Source organism: Pongo abelii, chromosome 1, assembly GCF_028885655.2.
Source record: "Pongo abelii isolate AG06213 chromosome 1, NHGRI_mPonAbe1-v2.0_pri, whole genome shotgun sequence".
Classification (NCBI taxonomy): domain Eukaryota; kingdom Metazoa; phylum Chordata; class Mammalia; order Primates; family Hominidae; genus Pongo; species Pongo abelii.
In genome coordinates, this window is record NC_071985.2 from 113048876 (window position 1) to 113071548 (window position 22673).

General features: G+C 42.7%; 2 pseudogenes across 1 annotated transcript; one reads left to right on the plus strand and one right to left on the minus strand.

The window, feature by feature from the left end:
• Positions 1–1071: 1071 nt before the first annotated feature.
• LOC100450165 (3 beta-hydroxysteroid dehydrogenase/Delta 5-->4-isomerase type 1-like) lies at positions 1072–9268 on the minus strand (annotated as a pseudogene).
• LOC129049435 (glyceraldehyde-3-phosphate dehydrogenase-like) lies at positions 1748–20529 on the plus strand (annotated as a pseudogene). Its single transcript, XR_008512505.2, has one exon. The product of XR_008512505.2 is annotated as a glyceraldehyde-3-phosphate dehydrogenase-like (transcript).
• Positions 20530–22673: the final 2144 nt, after the last annotated feature.

The following is a 22673-nucleotide window of genomic DNA, read 5'->3' on the forward strand; positions in this document are numbered from 1 at the left end:
TTGGCACCGAAGCTGGTAGAGGCTGAATGCATTTTTGTTTCTCTCAGCCCTGCTCAGGACCATTAGGAAAGGCATGCAAACTCTTTCAGATGCCCCTCAGGGATTCTCCTGGGTTCTAGAGAATCCCCTGCATGCGACTGGGCAAGAAAGAGGTAACCCCAAAAAGCTGGGGCTCTCCCAAGTATCAGCACCCCATGCTCCAGTGCTCTGCTGTACCACTGACAAGACCCGTTCAGGCTGTGTGATTCCGTGGAAAGATAAGGACTTTCAAGGCCAACTCCCTTTTAGAAGGCCTAGCCATTAATCAGTTAGTGTGACTGTGAACAAGTTTCCTCACTGGTAAAATGGGAATAGTCACCCCCACGTGATGGGTTTCTGATGAGTATTCAGTGAGGGAATATATGTCATATGTAGGTCATGTTGTACATGCCTGAAACATAGTAGAGCTTATTCAGTCTTCATCGCTCTTCCTGACCCTCCCACTACTCTGCCCACCCCCCATCTCCAGCTCCATGCTACTCTCCTAGGTTAAAGATGGTGATACCTGGAAATGAAAAGGAACGAGGAAAGTATGTATTAACAGAAACCACGCCTCCCTCCAGGTTAGGCATTAAAACATTTATTGCTCTTTACATTGAACTGCGTGAAGAAATAGGAGATTTAAAAGAAAAGAAATGAAATCCTTTCTCATTTAAGAGGAGAAATGGAGCTCTAGTAGTTAAAAGCGACCCTCAAGTTAAAAGAGACCACAGGCCAGGCACGGTGGCTCACACCTGTAATCCCAGCACTTTGGGAGGCCGAGGCAGGTGGATCACAAGGTTAGGAGATTGAGACCATCCTGGCTAACACGGTGAAACCCCGTCTCTACTAAAAATACAAAAAATTAGCTGGGCGTGGTGGCGGGCACCTGTAGTCCCAACTGCTCAGGGGGCTGAGGCAGGAGAATGGTGTGAACCTGGGAGGCGGAGCTTGCAGTGAGCCGAGATCTTGCCACTGCACTCCAGCCTGGGCAACAGAGCCAGACTCTGTCTCAAAAAAAAAAAAAAAAAAAAAGAGACCACAATTGTTCAGAATGAGCCACTGAGATTTGGAAAAAGAAAATCACATTGTATTTCCTCTGGTATATGATTAGGACAGAAAGCTCCTGGTTGGGACAGGGAATGGGCAGGTTTTGATGACATGAGGAAGACAATAAGTTGGGCATTGTGTGAAAGGGAGACAACAGGACCTGGGCTTGTGCCGTTGTCACCTTCTGTATGAAGCCAGGAGGATGGAGCTTGATGACATCACCTAACAATACCCACATGCACATCTCTGTCATCCTTCAATCGCTGAGTCTTGGACTTCACGGTCTCCTTGTGCCAGTCCACAAAGGGAGCCAACCCACTCCACGGTTTTAACAGACTCGGGTACATTCTCCGTGGCTTCCTCCCAGCTGTAAAGTGGCTTATATGCCAGATCTTGCTGAGAACTTCTTCTAAGAGAAGGTGAACACGCTATTTGACAATGTCACTCTGTGGTGGTTGAAGGGTGTCAATAGGTGTAAATTGGCCTCAGCAGGAAGCTCACTATTTCCAGCAGGAAGCCAATCCAGTACATCAGGGATAAAGGAAGGCTTCATCTAGAATCAAGGCGGAGGCCGAACTCCTTGCTCAGGATGTAATTACGGTTATCATAGCTTTGGTGAGGCGTGTCATCTGAGATGTAGTAGAACTGTCCTTGGACACTTGGGGCCTTCTTGGGCTCCCACAGGGCCCTCAAGGCCAGAATGTGGGCCCAGGCCACGTTGCCAACATAGACTGGGTTGACTCTGGAGAACCTGCTGAAACTTGACAGGATCCCATTGTTGTTTAGGGCCTCATTTATACCGGCAGAAAGAATTGGGCTTCCTTCCCCATAGATAAACATTGGTCTTAAGACACAAGCGTACAAGGTGCCACCATTTTTCAGAGTCCACCCATTAGCCACCAGCACAGCCTTCTCAGCAAGCTTTTTGCTGTATGGGTATGGAGCGGACCATGTGTTTTCCAGAGGCTCTTCTTCGTGACTGTTGGATGATTTCCTTGTAGGAGTTGGGCCCAGCTACCTCTAGGGTACTGGTGTAGATGAAGACTGGCACAGTAGCTTGGACACAGGCCTCCAACAGAAGCTGGGTACCTACCAATGAAAAGCATTCTGTCAGTGTCAGGAAATATCCCTAAGGGGCCCCAACCGCATGCACATATCTCCACTCCCAAGTGCAGTGGTTATAACAGACTCGGGTACATTCTTCTGTGGCGCTGACTGAGACTGGGCCATGCTACAGCCATAGGAAAAACACCAAAATGAAAAGAAACTGACATATGGGTTCTGAAGAGCAAGAATTTCTAGACTTTTGGGTGTTTGGATGTGTGTGTGTGTGTGTGTGTGTGTGTGTGTGTGTGTGGCAAAGGACCTAGGGTTATCACTTTATATTTTGCCAAGTAAGGATGTTGAAAATTATAATGTGACATCAATACCATTAAAGGCAGATTAATGAAAAACTAAAAAATCAGGAAGATATACTCTGAGAATATGGACAGTCCCAGTCCTTTGGCAAAAAAGGGCAGTAGAAGAATTAACATTACACACACACACCCATATACAGTTGTATATAAGCCATATACACTCTTAAATATACTGTTGAATATACATGCAATTGCTGGTATATTTTTCTCATTTTGAGTGGACTGATAAAACTTTGTCACAAGGACCATTCCTGGAGTCATTGAGCAAACAGTGGCTTGTGGGGAGATGCTGGAAACCCACACTCTTTTCCTGATTGTGCATTCCCTGGGAAAGCTGCTTCCAATTCTGGCTGTGACTCTGTTTACCTGGTTATGTAAAGTCGGGGTGATAAACCTTCCTTTAAACCCTGCCCTGGCATTTCCTGTGGAGCCTGGTGGAGGACTGGGGAGAGGAGTGTGCCCTCTGCTGGTAACACCTGCACTGGGAGGACCTTGCAGCCTCCCCTGAGCTGTGTGGAAGCGAAGCTCTTGGAGGTGTTCAGAGTGCCTTCCCTTGAAGAAGGAAGGAATTTCCTAGGCAAGGGATTATTTTTTCTTTTCTTTTTTTTTATTCTTGGCCCTGTTTAAAGTCTCTGTGGAATTTGAGTTTCTGGAGAGACAGCCTCATGTTTTCAACAATTAATCTGTTAGCAGAGAAAATGTGGAAGTAGTTTACCTTCAAGGGGGAAATGACCAACATTGTGAAATATTTTCTAAGCCTTGGAGTGATAATGGTTTAGGAAACAGATGCCTCTAACACTTCCCCTGTCATTTCACATTTCTTGTTGTTGGGAGCTGTGGAGAGTTAATAATTCAAATGAGAAACTGGTTACTCTTAATACTCTCCTCGCACTGTAGAGGTGCTTAAAGGTATGCGTAAGTAGAAACTGGATAGGTTTTTTCTTTGAGATGGTGCTGGAGACCCAAAAGCAATTAGTTGCTTTAGAAAAGGTGTCAGAGTAGACTGAACGTGGAGGGCTAGGCCAGCGGTGGGGTACTGTGGTGCTGAAGAGACTGGGCTCTGGGAATCAGAGGGTGAGTCTGCATGACAAGATTCCTTAAGGGAATGTGTCTGAATTTAAAGTAGTTTGGAAAGCTGCAATTTGGAAAGACCACCAAAACTTTAAGGGATGAGGATTGAATGAAGGTGCACTTTGGGCACCTGGCTGGGAATGGCTCTGTAATAGCAGGCCCCGTGGTGAGCTGAAGAGATTGTGTATTCTGGACACTGGGAAACCCTTTTTGTTAAGAAAATATTGTGAGAAAGCATGTGCTGGATAATTCAGTCCTGACAGACTTCTGTGGACCAGCTTTGCTAGTTCTCTCAAGAGAACTTCTTTGAGGTGGGCAGGAGGGCTCTGAATGTTCTTGATATGGGAGTGCTGGGAAGGGAAGACCATGGTCCCTTTAAATGATATGGGACGGGGGAAGGGAAGTGCTGGGTGAAGAAGGGTGTGGTCCCTGGCTAGGGCTGTACTCCCGGGGACCTAGATGAGGACAAACATTTTCTGCCCAAATGTTGCATTTCCCAAGACCACCCTGGCCTGCCATGCCCCCATTCTCTGCCTATAAAACCCCAAGACCCTAGCAGGACACACACAAACTGCCTGACAATAAGAGGTGCAGATTGGCAGAAGAAGACAGAAGGGGCTGGATGTCAGGAGGGGCACATCAACGGAGGAACACATCAGCAGAGGAACACACGGGCAGCTGGACATAGGGAGGAACACCCCACCCAGCAGAATGATGTGGAGTTTCCCTGGGATGGGAGAAGAGTCGGGCAGTTGAACGGCCAATTCCGTGGGAAAACCCTCCCCTTCTGGCATCCCCCAGCTGCTGAGAGCTACCTCCACTCAACAAAACCTGGCACTCATTCTCCAAGCCCAGGTGTGATCTAATTTCTCTGGTAACCAAAGCAAGAACCCAGGATACAGAAAGCCCTCTGACCTTCCGACAAGTAGAGGGTCTAATTTAGCTGGTTAAAACAAGCAGCCTATAGATGTCAGAACTAAAAGAGCAAGACTAAAAGAGCACCATGTAACACACACCCACTGGGGCTTCAGGAGCTGTAAACATTCACCCCAGACACTGCCATAGTGTTGGAGTCCCACAGCCTGCCTGTCTGTGTGCTCCCACAGCAGTTTGAGCAGTGAGGCATTGAAGAAGCAAGCCACACCCCCATTGCATGCCTGGTGAGGGGGACGAGGGAATTTTTCCCATTTCATTATCATAAGCCTACACACAAGGTTTAAAATGATGACTATGGTGGCACCTGGAAGGTTTGATTCTGTCCCAAAGAGGCAAAGAGTGGCTGGATATCAAGAGTCTGAAGTCGGAATTTAGTTGACTTTTCATTGAAGCCACAATAGAAAGAATATCCACAGCCTTTGGAGTCACACAGGGGTGAGTTTAAAGTCTAACTCTCCTATTTACTTACTTACCTGGGGGTTCTTGGACAAGTTACTTGCCATCTGTAGCACTGGTTTCCTCATGTAAAAAACTGAAGATAGCAGCTTTGAACTCCCCCAGTTGGTAGTGATCAGCAAGGACACTTGGTCCAGAGCATAGCAGGTGTTCAGTGGAGGGACTTCTTTTCCCTTCCTGTCGTTCTTTGTGATCCTTAATTCCCCACCTTGCTTCATCTCCTCCCCAGGCTACTGTACCTTTCACATTGACATTCATGATGGACTCTCTGTGAGTGACACCGATGACATCTATGATAGAGGTGGTGTGGATGATGACCGACATGTCCTGGCAGGTTCTCTTCGGGCATGACTCATCCAGAATGTCTCCTTCCAGCACCGTCAGCTTGGTCTTGTTCTGGAGCTCTGTGTGAACACGGGTCAGGTTATCAGAACGGTTTCTGAAACGGTTTCTGAAACTGATAAAGATGATGTTACATAGGTGTTCGACGATGGCTAGAGTCAGGGTGTTGGAGTGGAGGGTGTACATTCCATGGAAGGAACAAGTAAACAGAGACACAGAAGTCAGAATGTGTAGCAATTTATTGGGAAAGAGCAAACATCTGTTTCTACCCCATCTCATTTCAGAAAAGTAATCTGAGCAATGAGCTGTCAGGTGTGCCTGGAATATAAGCATTTCTAGAGTCATGGGAAACTCACTAAAATATTTAAAGAGAGTAGGGTGATTGTGGAGAGTTGGGCATAAGAGGGAAAATTTGAATTTAATTCTTATACCCATTTAATTCTGCAGGTGATACGGGATCGTGATTTTGGGTCTCCAGCACCATGTCAAAGAAAATCCCTTATTTATATTTGGAATAAGTAGAGAAACAGACAGGGTATGGTGGCTCACACCTGTAATTCCAGTACTTTGGGAGGCTAAGGTGGGCAAATTGCTTGCACCCAGGAGGTCAAGATCAGCCTGGACAGCTTCGTGAAACCCCGTCTCTACTAAAAATACAAAAATTAGCCAGGCGTAGTGGTGCTTGCCTATAGTCCCAGCTGTTTGGGAGGCTGAGGAAGGAGGATGAATGGAGCCCAGGAGGTGAAGGTGGAAGTGAGCAGAGATCATGCCTCTGCACTCCAGCCTTGGTGGCACAGCCAAACCCTGTTAACAAAAAGAGAGACAGAGAAACAGAAGCAGAATTGTAATGTAGGAAGTCAACATTGGCTTGAGGATATAAAATGGACTGGTATAGGGGATATGAGAAAGTAAGGTAACTAAGAGATTAATCAGAGTATCTGTGCCAAAGTTTCGATGAGGACTGGAAGCAGGGTCCAGCAGTGGAAGCAGAGGAGGGGAGAGATAAAACAGGTTTGAATTTCAGACCTTACCTTGAAGGTCCTGATGCCTACTGGATCTGGGCTGAGAGAAAAAGAAGACAAAATCACCCCTATGGTTTCCTCCTTGGGCAATTGGGAGGAGAGTGGAGCCATTACTAGGGTATTGCTGATGGGCTTAAATGAGGAATTTCCATGAAAAACTCATCAGATTTGAAAAGCAGATAGCAATGCTGAAAGTTAGCGACCAATGAACTAATATTCCAGCTGTCTAGCCGAGGGCAGTGGTTACAACTTTAATGTCTTCACGCTCCTCTGAAATCCACAAGAAGTGATGCTGCCAGTAAAGTTGTCACCTGGAATGAGCCCACGCAATGAACACTGTGGTACATGAAGCTTGGATAAATACACTACACTTGTTTGTGCTTTATAATCTGCATATGACTCACAGCTTGCTTATTTCCTTTTACAGCGATCTCATGAGATAGGTTTTCTGAGTCCCACTTTACTGGTGAGGAAACTGAGGATCAGAGAGGTTAAGGGACAGATCAAATGTCGCGTTTCTAGTAGAGGCTCAAACTTGCCCATTCCGCCTCCAAGCCTCGTACCCTGCACACCACGTACAGGACTGGCTGTTTAGAATAAACTTTTCTGAGAAAGAGTAAGAATAAGCCAGTTCAACTGAAATTGGTAACAAAGGCCAAAGAATAGTGAGAGTAAAATTCAGAGCGAAAAATTCAAGACCGGAGTAATTCCTTCCTGGGATACAGGCAGGACCATTTCCTCTCCTAATGCCTCTGCCATGTTTTGTCTACTCCCAGCCCCTTCCTATTGCCAGGCAACTCCAAGAAGGCCAGGCTATATTGCCAGGCAACTCCAAGAAGGCCAGGCTATGGGGGAGGCAGGGAAGAGGCTGTTGGGGAGGACATGGGTGACAGCCTGAGAGTGGAATTTTCTCTGGTTGTATTTCCACCTCTGTACTTCCTGCTCCCTTCCTCTGCTTCCCCTTTGCTGCCAACTTCAGACAGACTGGCTCAAAGGAATTGCCATTTCAAAGCTGAAGAAGTCTAAAGCCAAGAGAAAAGGCTCTTCCTCAATGAGTTCACAAGGATCTAGAGACCAGGAAAGGGGACTTTGTTGATGGAGCCATAGCTCCCTCGTTCCCCAAGCTGCTAGACGAACTACTGCTTAAGAGCACATATGCTGCACTAGACCTCAAGGGTTCAAATCCAGCTTTGCCATATTCTAACTCTGAGACTTTCAATGAGTTAATTAACCTCTCTGTGTCTGTCTCCTAATCTGTGAGAAAGGAGGATAATAATATTAACAATCTCATAGGGTTGCTATGAGTAACAAATGAGTCAGCACATGCAAAACACGTGGCACAGTGCCTGGCACAGAAAGAACACTGAAAGCATTCTCTGTTTTCATCTTCATACAGGCCACTGCCCATCCATTATATCCCCTACCTTTTCACCATAGGAGAACTATTCCTCCAGGCTGAGCATTGCTTTTTTTCTGGTATTAGGTGTTAGATTGCAAATATTGGTGACACATAAGGATTACAAATATTTAATCTTGGTCTTGTGTTAGTATTTGTTTATGAAAGACACCATTAAAACAGAGGGTGGGGGAAATTGGAAGAGGTCAGAGAAGAGCAAAAGAAGAGCAGAATTTTGGGTGTGGTGGTCCCTGAGTGCTGTCAAGTAGGCGCTTCTCTGAGGGCAGGGCATGACTCTTTGCACAGCCAGAGCCCAGGTGTAGACACACAGTTCACCCATCCCCTGGGTTGGGGAGGAGGACGGGGAATTGGGCACCCAGGGATGCAAAGGGAGAGACTGAAGACCCACTTTGCCAAGTATCAGCTCCAGGGTAAAGTGATGATGCTTCTGGATGAAGCTCTGGTCTGAGGTCTGCTACACATTAACCAGATGGTCTTGGCAAGTTGCTTTATGTTTCTGGATCTTGATAGTTCATTGTCCAGTTGGATATGACTCCTTTTCTACTTTTCTCATGGGGTTATTTGCACAAGGAGTTGCTACAGCAAATTCTGCAATTTCTTGGGGGTACTGAGCAACAGAAGCAAATGGTTAAAAAATAAAGCCATAAATGGAAAATCGAAAAGAGGGATATCCGGCCTTATACTGCCTCTTACTCTGTCTCTGCTCTGTGCTGTGCCCTTGTGCATGCTCTCTCTCTCACTGATGCTGTCTCTTTCTCCTGTCCTCTCCCTCTCTCTCTCACTCTTTCTCATGCATACTTTCTCTTTCTCATTCTCTCTCTCTGACTTTCTCTCCCCCTCATTTTCTCTCTCTCCTTTGCTCTCTCTCTCACACACACACACACTTACACACTCATCTATACCTTCACTTCCTTTTATTTTGCCTTCACCAAAGGTGCCAAGGTTGCTACAAAACAAAGCAAAGCTCAGGGCAGTCTAGAGAGGCAGGGACCCACTGGTGAGGTCTCCAGGTAAATGGTGTCCTTTGTGAATGTTGCAAAGCAATTGCCGAGACAAAAAGCTTCAGAACATAAAATAGTTGCAGACAAGAAAAATAACTGATGTGGGATTTTCTAGATGAGAATAAAAGGGGCCTGGTGTCCAAAGTGGTTGCCTCTCAAGTTCTGGGTCAGGGAGAGAATCCAGTCTCTGGACAGCCCATCCAGAATCTTTCACACTATGCCATTTTATACTATTTTCTTTTCTTTTCTTTTTTTTTTTTTTTAAGACTATGGATGTGAGATTGGCTTAGATTTGACTACTGCTCTCTATAACTTGCTAGAAAAGGTCCACCTTCCTGCACCCATGCAGTGTTTAAAATGGAGCCATACACCCATGAATCAAGTTTACTTACCAGAAAATTCCTTCCTCAATTCTGGTCTGAAGGCCTTGTCCAAGGCCCTGATCTCCTTCAGCTCCTTCTCCTCCACCAAGAGGCGGATGATCCTCTAACCAAGAAACCCTCCTGCTCCTGTCACAAGGCAGCTCCAGCCTGTCATGGCCAATCCAAAGTAGCAGGCAACACACTCCAGAAAACAGAAGATGCTGGGGAGCAGATCTGATTCTAGGGTCACCCTGGAGAGGGCTAAAAAAAGAGGTCAAATGGTTATATACTCACACAGATGTCTTATTTTCCTCCATCCCATTTTTTGCAAAAATTCCATGTCTCCACCATTGCCAGGAGTAGCTGAAAGAAAATGAAGAAGCTCTTACTGTTAGTTAGATTGTTAAAGCTGGACAAGAGAGACAGGGTGCTGGTCACTTCATCCTCTAAGGGAGTCCTGGAGCTTTATGCTCCGTGGCTTCTGGCTTGCCCCTTATCCCCTTGAACTCCTGCCACATACTCATTTCTCCCTCCTCCTCCAGCATCCCTTTTCTCAGAATAGTGACCTTTAGTCTATATATCTAATTCTTCCCAAGAACAGGAAGAGAAGTCCAATTCTGAGGCCACAATGCAGTAAAGAGTCTTAGGTTTAGCCTTAACAGGACACTGGTCAGTTGACACCAGATATCGGGGATCCGCAATCTATGATCTTAAACTAGGCTGAGAGAAATCTCCAAGGGTAATGTGAACTTTGCCTTTGTGCAGTAAATATGTTTGGAAGGAAATCCACATTAGCTCGTTATCTCCTCTCTCCAAGTGTCATTTGAAATGTTGCTGCTGTCTTGCAAAGTTTAGAAATTTGCAACGGTGACAGCTCCAATCACTAAGTTTTACAGAGGTGATTTACTTTCCTATTCAATATATACAAAACCTCAATTGCAATTTTCCCCCGGAGAGCTCTGGGTTCCTAGATGAAGAACACCATTGAAGGAAAGCTATCTAGTGTTAACCATTTAATGATATGGCCTGTACCACAAGAGTGGGGATTTGTGGTTGTATGCCCCAATGACTCTTATCATAGATGTTTGAACTTTTCCCATATTTTTGGGTACAAAACCATTCTCAGCAAATTTCTGAAGATGCTGTGAATGCTCCTTGAGTGTATGCCTGAGAACTACCCAAATTTCACCACCATAAGCTCTCCAAGACACTTTCTTCTACTTAAAAAAATCGAGGCCAGGTGCAGTAGCTCATGCCTGTAATCCCTGCACTTTGGGAGGCTGAGGCAGGCAGATCATGAGGTCAGGAGATCGACACCATCCTGGCTAACACGGTGAAACCCCGTCTCTACTAAAAATACAAAAACTTAGCTGGGCGTGGTGGCGGGCGCCCGTAGTCCCAGCTACTCAGGAGGCTGAGGCAGGAGAATGGCGTGAACCCAGGAGGCAGAGCTTGCAGCGAGTTGAGATCACGCCACTGCACTCCAGCCTGGGCGACAGAGCGAGACTCCATCTCAAAAAAAAAAAAAAAAAAAATCGAGGTGTAATTTATATTCACTAAAATGCCCAGATCTCGTGTTCAGTTTGATGAACCTTGACAGTTATGTATGCCCATGTAAGTAGCACCCCAAAAATGTATTGGTCATTTCCTTCACTGCAGAAAGTTCTTTTCTGCCTGTTCTTAGTTAATTCCCTCCCCTGCCCCCAATTTATCTGGTAGGCAACTACTTTCTGATTTTTATTCCCACAGAATTCTCATTTTATTCCTATATTTTCTTAATTTATTCTTCTAAGATCTCTGTGGTTCTGGATATATATTTAAATATAAAATCATTCTGAACTGAAGTTTTGTTCATGGAGTACAGAAAGATTGACCATTGATTGTCTCTATTGTTTGTTTATTTTTCTATTTCATGATTTTCTTTATTTTTATTATTGGCTTATATTTATTAACTTTGGGATTGTTTTACTCTTTTTTTCAGGGTTCTTATTATAAAAGCATATATAATTGACTTTAGTCCTTTGCTCATTTCTACTACAGGCATTTAAAGTTGTAAATTTCTCTCTAAGCACTATGTCAGCTGTATCCAACATTTTGATGCATTGGATTATCATCACTCAGTTAATGATGTTTTGAATTTTTTCTTGTGAGTTCGTCTTTGACCCAAGTGACCGATACCAACAGAGTATGTAGCTTGTTTTCTGAAATTGGGAATCTTCTAGATATCTTATTGTTTTGAATTTCTAATTAAATACTATTGTGGCCATAGCATATACTCTGTATGATTTTGATCCTTGCATATATATTGAGACTTGTTTTATGGTGCAGCATATGGTCTGTGTTGGTGAACATCCCATAAACACTCGAAAAGAATGCTTTCTGCAGTTGTTGGAAGTAATATTCTACAAATGATTTGCTTTGAAACCCCACTCTAGGCCTTGCCTTCCTCCCGTGTTGAAAACATTCAACAGCTACTTGGGACCTGACTACCAATGCTTCAAACCCACTTGCCTGGAAAAGGTTGGCCCTGTGCTGCAAGATGTAGCAGCTTGTTCTCTGATAGCTACAGGCCCTGGGTCTTGCTGAGACATGTGGAGCGCTATCTGAACCACCCAGGCGCATCACACACCTTTGCCTGCTGTAGCACATGCTAGAGCGCACCTTACAGATCCCCCATCACCTTTCGGATGGGGCCAGACATTCCCTATACTGTTGAGAGTTCTGGAGGCTGATAGATTTCAGCCAGTGTGTCTTGGAGTGTCTGAGTGGAACCAACAAATAAAAGCCCTAAAGAAAGTGAGAAATTAAACAAATGGCAAGACTGGTGGGAGCCACACTACTAAATTTCTTTTGTTTTTAAACAGCTTTACTGAGGTATAATTGACATAACATTCGCTTGTTTTAAGTGTGCAGTTAAATTATTTTCAGTAAAATTTTAGACTTGTGTGACCATCACTATGATCCTGTTTTGCAACATTTCTATCATTCCTAAGAAATCCCCTATGCTCATCAGTCACCACCACTTTTTCCCAGTCCCCAGCTCCAGGCAACTCCTAATTGACTTACTGACTCTACAGATTTGCCTTTTCTGGAGACCATATAAATGAAATCATGCAATATGTGGTCTTTTGTATCTGTCTTCTTTCATTTACTTTAATATACTTTTATGGTTCATGTATGTGGCAGCACATATCAATATTTTAATCCTTTTAGGTGCCAAATCCTATTAAATTGTATGGATAGCTCCCATTAGTTTATTTATTTATCAGTTGATAGATATTTGAGTGTTTCCACTTTATGGACTATTATGGATAAAGCTGCTATGAATATTCACATTCATGTGTTGTGTGGACACAGGTTTTCTTCTGGGTAGATAGCTAGGAGTGATAGTGCTGGGTCATATGGTAAATGTATCTTCAACATTTTAAGATACTGCTAAACTGGTTTCCAACATGGCTGCATGTCCCATCAACAATGTGTGAGTATTTTAGTTTTTCCACATCATTATTTCACTTCCTCCAGGTGTTACTGTCCTTTTTTATTGTAGCATTCTAGTGGGTAAGAAGTGGTGTCTCATTGTAGTTTTGATTTGCATGTCCCTGCTGACTGATGATGCTGACCATCTTTTCATGTACTTTATTGTCTATTCCTACACCTTTTTGATGAAATGGTTATTCAAGTATTTTGCCTATTTTAAAATTGGGTTATTTATCTTTTTGTTGCTTATTTGTAAGTGTATTTCATATTCTGGATATGAGTTCTGTATTAAATATATGATTTGAATTTTTTTTCTCAGTCTCTGGTTTATCTCTTCATTTTCTTATTGGTGGCTTTTAAATGCCAACATTTTTAGTTTTGATCCTTTTCATTTTTCAACTATTTTTTAACCAGGAAAAGTTGGGTTTTTTCCTAATTCAAGATCCTGAATATAATAATCTATGTTTTCTTCGACGAGGTGTATAGTTTAGCCCTTAAATTTAGGCCTTTATTTTATTTTAAGGGAATTTTTGCCTATGTGTGAGTTAATGGCCTAAATTCATATGGCCAATTGATTTTGACAATAGTAAATTCAATAGGGAAAAAGATTGTCTTTTAAACAGGTGACACTGAGACAACTGAATTGCCCACATGCTCAGGGAATGTCAGCCTGCTATGTCAAGTGATGCCCACCCGAGTCACCACCTATTGACATCAGAGTGTGTGAAGAATTCCTCAATATGATAACTATGGGTTAAATAATATGCTGTAGCTTTCTGCTTCTCCCATTTGACAGGCAGCCGCATCTTCTTGTGCAGTGCCAGCCACATCCCTGAGACACCATGGTAAAGGTGAAGGCCAGAGTCAATGGATTTGGCCCTATTGGGTGCCTGGTTACCAAGGCTACTTATAACACTGGTAAAGTGGATATTGTCACCATCGATGACCCCTTCATAGTCTACATATTCCATACTACATGGTCTACATATTCCAGTATGAGTCCACCTGTGGCAAATTCCATGACACTGTAAAGGGTGAGAACAGGAAGCTTGTCATCAATGGAAATCCCACCACCATCTTCCAAAAGCTAAATCCCACCAAAATCAAATAGGGCGATGCTGGCACTAAGTACATCATAGACTCCAGTGGTGTCTTCACTACCATGGAGAAGTGTGCAGCTCATTTACAGGGGCCAGTTAAATGGATCATCATCTCTAACCCCTCAGCTGACAGCCCCATGTTTGTGATGGGTATGAACCATGAGAAATATGACAACAGCCTCAAGATCATAAACAGTGTTTCTTGTACCACCAACTGCTTAGCATCTCTGGCCAAGATCATCCATGACAACTTTGATTTAGTGGAAGGACTCATGACCACAGTCAATGCTATGATTGCCACCCAGAAGACTGTGGACAGCCCCTCTGTGAAACTGTGGCGTGACAGCTGCAGGGCTCAAAGGAACATCATCCTTGCATCTACTGGCACTCTCAAGGCTGTGGGCAAATATATCAATGAGCTGCATGGGAAGATCACTAGCGTGGCATTCGAGGTCCCCACCATGAACGTGTTGGTCATGAACCTGACCTGCCTTCAGGAAAAGCATGCCAAATATGATAACATCAAGCAGGTGTTGAAGCAGCATCAGAAGGCCCCCATAAGGGCATTCTGTGCTACACCGAGAACCAGGTTGCCTCCTCCAGCTTAACCATTGACACCCCCTCTTCCACCTTCAATCCTGGGACTGGCATTGCCCTCAGTGACCACTTTGTTAAGCTCATTTTCTCATATGATAATGAATTTGGCTACAGCAACAAGATGGTGAACCTCATGGCTCACATAGCCTCCAAGGAGTAAGACCTCTGGACCACCAGCCCCAGCGAGAGAATGAGAGGAAAAGAGAGGCCCTCAGCTGCTGGGGAGTCCCTGCCACACTCAGTCCCCCACCACACTGAGAATCTCCCCTCCATGCAGTTTCCATGCAGACCCCCTGAAGAGGGAGGGGCCACCTTGTCGTGTACCACCAATAAAGTCCCCTGTCTGTGCTCAGAAAAAAAAAAAAAGCGGTATTAGGAAAGCTCACAAAGATTACTGATCAGCAAAAAAAATAGACAGCATGATTTCTCCATGCTCCTATTTAATACTGATGCATAAATGGTCGGGAAATGCTGGGCTCACAATGGGAGTCCGCATTCCAGTGTGGGAACAATACCGTCCCTTGTTATAATTTTTTATCGTGTGAGCACAAGGATGCAGCTTTATCAATGGAGGAACACACAGGCTGTTGGTGTGAAACAGTCTAGATTTAGGTGCCAGATGTTTGCAAGATTGTCTGGAAAAATCACCTGCCTAGCACCTAGAGTCTTTGGGGCTCATGCAAAGGGTTTCCCTTTTCTTAGGGGAGAAAGCCACCCATTTTGCAGGGAGCTGTACTAGGCACAGTCTCTCATGCTGGGAAAAGGAAAATCCCTCTTCTTGGCTAGCTTACTAAACTCCCAGCTTATTTTAGGATAATTACACCCCTTGTGCTTGAGTCCTAGAGAGGTCATGAGTAGCATAGAATAAGTTTTAAAGGCACAGGACTAGATGAAATAAGTTATAAGAATATTCATGGATAACAGGGAAAGTTTCTGGACTGAATCCTGGAATGCACATATCAATATTTACAAGTTGAACAGAGAAGGAGGGGCCAGCTAAATATGCTGAGTAGGAGTTGGTGGCAGGAGGGAGAAAAATTACAAGGAGATGGCCTTGTAAAAGTCAAGTTGAAGAAAGTGTTTCAAGAAGAGTTTGGTTCACTATGTTGGATGCTGCTGACACATCAAATGCAATAGGAAAGTAATTGATTATTGATTTTGGCAACATTGTAAGTAATTTGGTAAGAGCTATTTCCAAAAATAGTTGGGTTGAAAGTTCAACTGGAAAGTCCAACACACAATTCATTTGTGTGTTGAGGAATAGAAGAAAAATGTGAAGAGAGCGACTCTTAAAAACAACACCTGTTCAAGAAGTTGTACCATGAAGATCTCAGTAAAAAGGTGTTACAGCCAGTGGAGTGAAGAGTTTGTTTTTGTTGTGTTGTCTTAAACTGGACTACTCCTTTATTGATCCTTAGCACCTTATACAGAGCAAATGTTCAAACATTATTGAGTGTTTGACTAAATAAAATGTCTATGTCTCATACATCTTTTTATTACCATAAGAATTTGCACAACATCTGACACATCATAGGAACTTAATATATGCTTATTGAATAAAGAAATGGAAGGATGAGTGAACAATCAAGACTCCAGAATGTCTTAGTGCTTTTGAAAGTTAGTGCTTATGGGCTAATACAAAGAAGGAAATAGAAGAGAACAGTGACCACAAAAATGAAAATACTAGAAAGTTTCCCATCCTAATGAGAGGCTGGAATCATTGCCCAGGCCAAAGCTATTTGCCAAGGAGAAGCAATTTTCTTCTCATCTATAGCACAGATATGAGTAGGATCCTAGGTATTTGAAGTGTACTTGAAGGGCCAGTTTTCAGAAGTAAAGAACAGTGGGCCATCCCCTCCACCATACAGGGAGAACTAGGGCCAGAGCTTTTGGGTTATATGAGCTCAACTTGGCTGTCTTTCCAGGTAAGACCTTCAAAGTGAGAAAGGAGGAGGCTTTAGCAAAATGTCTTTTTTATTTCTTACTGAATTCCCTGTTTGTCAGTTATTTTTAGGGGAGATCACATAGATGTCACTCAACCATTTCCTCCGGAGTCTGACAATGATGGTATGGTAGCCAACCTCTAAGTTGAGTCCAGTGATCTTTGCTTGCTGGTATTCATTCCCTTGTGTGTGGGCTAAACCTAGTAACTTGCTTTTAATCAGTATAATCGGACAAAAATGATGGAATGTTACTTCCATGATTAGGTTAGAAAAGATCGTGACTTCCATCTTGTTTTACACTTCCTCTTTCTCATTGGGCTGGATGAAGCAAGCTGCCATGCTGTAGAGGACAATATAGTAATGAACTGAGGGCAGTCAACAGTCAAAGGGGAACTGAGGTTCCCAGTCCAATAAGCTTCGAGGAAGTGAATTTTCCAACAACTATGAAAGTGAGATTGAAAGTAGATATTTCCCCAGTTGAGTCTTCTGATGAAACTGGAACTTTGTGCCAGTCAAGTCAAGAGCTCTTGGAACTCCAACGTTTAAGAAGAAAATAGGTAGACTGACATATTTTTAACAAGCTGCTTTCTTTTCTTGGGGATTTATCTTGCATTACAAAGAACATTAGCCCTGCATTAAACTCAGTTTGAAAACCACAAGTGGTTTAGCAAATATTAGATTCACTGAAGTTACTAAGTGTTGGTGAAGATGTGGGGAGACAGGTGTGTTATCCATGGAAGTGTAAGTTTATGCAAATTTCTGGTGAGTATCTGACAAAATATTTTAAATTTTCACACACTTGACCCATCCATATGAGTCCACTCCAGATATTTATTTTAAGGAATAATCAGTTGAAATCAGACCAAGATGTCATATGGGACATCTCCTTGCACACAGAAAGCTCTACATATGAGCTCTAACATATTAATTGAGCCCTTTACTATGTATCAGGTGCTTTACGTATATTATCTCATTTAGTTTTTAAAATGGACTTTATTTTCTATGATAGTTTTAGCTTCACAACAAAATTGAGGGCAAGTGCAGAGAGTTCTCATATACTCCCACTCCCACACATACACAGACTCCCCAACTATCACCATCCTGCACCACATGGTACATTTATTACAATCATTGATCTGCACTGACACATCTTTATCACTCAAAGTTCACAGTTTACTCTTGGTCTTGCACATTCTTAGTTTTGACCAATGTATTCTGATATATAACCACCATTTTAGTGTCATCTGCCCTAAAAATCTGCTTCTGTCTATCAATCCCTCTGTGCACCCTGACTCTGACAGCTATTAATCTTTTTACTGTCTTCAAGGTTTTGCCTTTTCCAGAATATCATATAGTTGGAATCACACTGTATGTAGCCTGTTCATTTCGACTTCTTGCATTTAGTAATATACATTTAAGCTTCCTCCATGTCTTTTCATGGCTTGATAGCACTTTTTTTTTCTTTTAGCACTGAATAATATTTCATTATCCATTGAACTATTGAAGGACAAATTGGCTGCTTCCAGGTTTTGATAATCATGAATAAAACTGCTATAAAGATCTAACCTAGAAGTAGGTTTTTGTGTGGATTTAAGTTTCCAATTTATTTGTGTAAATACAGTGAAGCATAATTGCTGGATTATATGGTAAGAATATGTTTAGTTTTATAAGAAACTGTCAAACTGCCTTACAAAGTGTCTGTACCATTTTGCATCCCCACCAGCAATGGATGAGCATTCCTGATGCTCCACATTCTTGCTAGCATTAGTTGTTGTCAGTGTTAAGGATTTTCACCATTCTAATGGGTGTACAGTGGTATCTCATTTTTGTTTTAGGTTGCAATTCTCTAATGACATATGATGTTGAGTATCTTTTCATATGCTTTCTTGTAATTTATATACCTTCTTTGGTGGGTGTGTGTTCATGTCTGTTGCCTATATTTGTATCAGATTGCATTCCACATGTAAGACATTTTTAGGAGTTAAGAGATACCTTCTGAGATTTCGTATGCATCTCTTCAGTTTACTGTGGACTTCCTTTTCCCATATTTCTAAGCAATGGAGAACAGCCTTTTGATATTATCTTGATAAGATTCTTGCTCATTTCCCTTGGAATTTTTGATGTAGCCCTCTGAGCCAGATGCAACTTAAAAAATTACACACATTTATGTCCAGGAGCACAGTTATCACCAGGTAGATGCATACAAAGAGAGCTTCTATTACATTTTCTTGTAAAGTAAGCTAATGTTATTGTCTGTATACCACATTGCTTTAATACCATATGCTCATGTGATTTGTTTTACTGTTACCCCAAACCAATCTCTATTGACTCCCACAAGTCTTCAGCTGGTGATTTCAGGGTTGAAGAGATGACCTTAAGCTGGCCACTATGCTTGCATTGAAGTGCCTGTAATAAAGGCCACTTTGGGAAATTTTGCAACTTGATCACTAGCCAGCATAAAAGCATGAAAAAAAATTGATTTACAAGACTGTGATTGGGTGTTTGGATCTTATGTTTTCTCTGATTTCAAGTCTTATCTTCAAGGATTTATTTATTTATTTGTTTACTTATCCACAAGGAACAATTTAGCACTAAAATGTTCTTATCTTTTTCTGATGTGAGGAGAATCATGAGACTACAATTATAAACTTAACACAAATAGAAGGGGGCTGAGAAAGGTGGTATCTACAAAACAGTTCTATGATCTAGAAGTGAAATTTCAGAGAGTATACTTCAAGAAAGCATACCAAGCCCCACTGTCCATGAGGCTGACTCTTGATGGATGACAGGGCTATTAGGGTTGGGGAACAGGCCAGAGGAGAGAAAAGTCTGCTTAGGTTTGGTCATTTGCTGTGAGACATGCCTCGTGGGACAGCTGTCTCATGAGTCTGCCCACTGTCTGAGGCCGTGTTCTTGAAGACTCCTGAGTAAGAGACGATTTCTTAGACATTAATCACTGTCATTCATTTAGCTCTGTAGTACTTTATTGAGAAAGTCTCCAAGTATCTACTAAAACTATCCAATATGACCAAAATAAAGATGTCTCCTTTCTCATTTACTGGTGAAGAACTGGGCTAGTTAATATTAACTTGTTTCCAGGGTCCCTGAAACTCTTATCTGAAAACTCTCTTTCTGCTACTTTACTTGGAGGTCAGTGAATTGCACAGAATAGACATCAGTCTGTGTGCCATAAAATCTTGTGACATCCTAGGTCATGACAATGAATACTTTAGGCTTTCCTTTGCTCCTCTGTTCTTTCTTGTGTCTGGTTTTTGCCCTCTGACTCAAAGTAAAAAATATTCCCAAAGTCCCTTGCAGCAGTGCATGAGTTAGGCTATACCAAATTCACCTTTGTCCCATATTCCTTCTTGATCTTGTGAAATTGTATGTTCTCAATGTGTTCCTTCCAGATTCATATGTTGAAACTTAGTTGCCAATGTGATAGTGTTTAGAGTTGGGGCCTTTAGGAAGTGATTGGTATATGAGGACAGAGCCCTTGTGAATGGGATTAGTGACCTCATAAAAGGGCTTGAGGAAACTAGCTGACCCTTTCCATTCTTGTGCCACATGAGGACACAGGAAATGCAGCAACGAGATGCTGTCTTGGAAGGAGACACTGAGCTCCCACCAGACATGGAACCTGCAGACACATTGATCATGCACTTCCTGGCATCTGGAACATGAGAAATAAGTTTCTGTTATTTGTACATTTTCTAATCTGATATATTTTGTTGTACTAGCACAAATAGACTAAAGCATGACACTTCCATTTTTTACAAGTCACTCAAATCAGGGTGTTGAAAGTAATCTTCAAGGCCTGTGGTCATCTAGGCATCCTGTTCCACAATGCAACTGTGACTGCTGTGTCAGCCAGACAGTCACCCCTAGACATGTGCTTTCTTAGTATTTCCCTAAACTTTCAGCACAAGCACTCCATCCTTGCTGCTGGATTAAAGACCCCTCCTTGGCTTCAAATTATCAGCCCACCAGTGCAGCAGCCAATTTGACACCTAAATAAAAAGTTAAGGCCTCACTCTGGGAGCATGGTCAATTTCCCTTTTCTTTTTACCAACCCAATAAAAATTTCATCCAATTTAACCTTCTGTGCTTCTTTTCAATGACCACGATTCTCCAAAGTATCCACTACTCTTCCAAGTATTCTAATGACAAGTGGTTTTTTTCCTTTCAACTGATTTAACTTTGCTGCACTGTTTCATAGATAGAGAGTATGATTTCTGTTGGGAAATTTTTATAGGTATAGCTCTTCTGTCCAGAGTGCAAAGTTCCATAGTTTTGGTCAGTATGTGCAAAAAATTATAATCCACTGGCTGTTTCAGTCGTTACTGATCTGCCCTATTAAGATCTTTTGCTCTGAGAAGAATCAGTGGGAATTCTTGGAGTCATACAATTAACGAACAATTTTTATTTTATTTTATTTTATTATTATTTTTTTTGAGACTGAGTCTCGCTCTGTCACCTGGGCTGGAGTGCAGTGGCGCAATCTCAGCTCACTGCAAGCTCCGCCTCCTGGGTTCACGCCATTCTCCCACCTTAGTCTCCCGAGTAGCTGGGACTACAGGCGCCCGCCACCACGCCTGACTAATTTTTTGTATTTTTAGTAGAGACGGGGTTTCACCATTCACAGGATGGTCTCGATCTCCTGACCTTGTGATCCGCCCGCCTCGGCCTCCCAAAGTGCTGGGATTACAGGAGTGAGCCACCGTGCCCGGCCTGAACTATTTTTTTTAAAGGGACTGCTGTTTTGAAAGTTTGGGTGTTCACTTCTTTTTAATTTTGGGATCTGAATTGCAGTTATAGGCAAGCAGAGCTATATGACGATACTTCATTTTCCCTTTCTAAATATTTGGGTGGTGAAGGCACTATATGTATATTTTGGTTAAGCAAATAGGTCTTAGAAGTTATTACCACGGAGACTGCTATGGGACTGTTTCTCTTTTGGCGTTTTCTGTGCAAATTTTTCCTTGACCCAGCCCTTGACTCTGTGGGTTAATCTGGGCAAAAGTGGACCTGCACTATGGCATGGGTTCATGCAGGAAAGTGTCCAGTCAAGGAATGATGGAAGACTTTTCAGGTCTGTTGGTTTAGGTGGTGACCCATTCTGCTGTGTTCCATCCTAACTCACTGTTTTCCTCCTCTGACTGCTATAATTCTCCAGATGTGATGATGTATTTTGATCCAGCTTTGCCTTCGTGGATTAATTTATTTAATAAATATTTATGGGGCCCTCTATGACATTGGACATGATTCTAGGCTCTTGGGAATGTAGCAGGAAGCAAGATGGTCTAAGGTCTCTATGCAGGTACAGATAAACAATAAAATAGACAACTGATAAGTTAGTTGCAGGTTGTGGTAACAGCTAGGAGGGGAGAAACAGTGTGATGTGATGAGTGAAGCAGAGCCTATTTGGGAGAGGATGGTCTGGGATGTTTCAACTCATTAGGGTGATGACAATTCAGCTGAGATCTACATGTCAATAGAGAGCCAACCATTAGAAGATGAGGAACATCATTTTATGTAAACGGAATGATAAATGTGAAGATCCAGAGGCAAGAATGTCTTGCGTGTTTATGGAATTGAAGGGAGGCCAATCTGGCTGGGACACTGAGTAAAAGAGAGAGTGATGAGGACACGAGTTGGAAGGATAAGCAGATCATGTGGTGCCCGGGAGAGCTGGAGATCAGTTTAGAGTCTATAGTAAGTGGAATGGGAAGCCCCAGAAAGGTTTTATACAGGTGAGACATAGGATTTGAGTTTACTTTAAAAAATCTCTCAGGCTGTTATATGGAGAACACAGTTTGGTAAGCAGCAAGAGAGACATTGGAAAAGCCAGTGCTGAGGCTATTCATTTAGAGAGAGACTTTTTTTTCTCTGACCTTCTTTTTTTGTTTGTTTTTATGAGGCAGGGTCTTGCTCTGTTACCCAGAGTACTGTTGTGCAGTGGTACGATCTTCAACTTCCCAGCCCAAGAGATTCTCGTACCTCAGTCTCAGGAGTGTCTAGGACTACAGGTATGCACCACCATGCCTGGCTAGACTTTTAACAAATTTTTAATTCTGTAGAGATGGGTTCTCCCTATGTTGCCCAGGGTGGTCTTCAAATCCTAGGCTCAAGTGATCCTCCTGCTCGGCCACCCAGAGTGCTGAGACTATAGTCATGAACCTTTGTGCCCAACTATCTCTATCTTTGATGTGAGTGAGCCTCTGCCCACATTCCAATTAAAGAAACTCTACCTGATTGCCATGGAATTTTTGAGGTTTGATTAGTTTAAGCTACAGATTTTCTTAACCTTGGAGAGCTTTTCTGTTTGTCTTTTAAATGTAGAGAGCAATTAGTTGAAATGAGGCCTAAGTACCTGTAATTTTGTAGAAACCCCCTGGGTGATTTTAATGGGCAAAGAGGGTGAGAACTCTTTAGGACCAATTAGGGACCCCCTTTCTTTCTT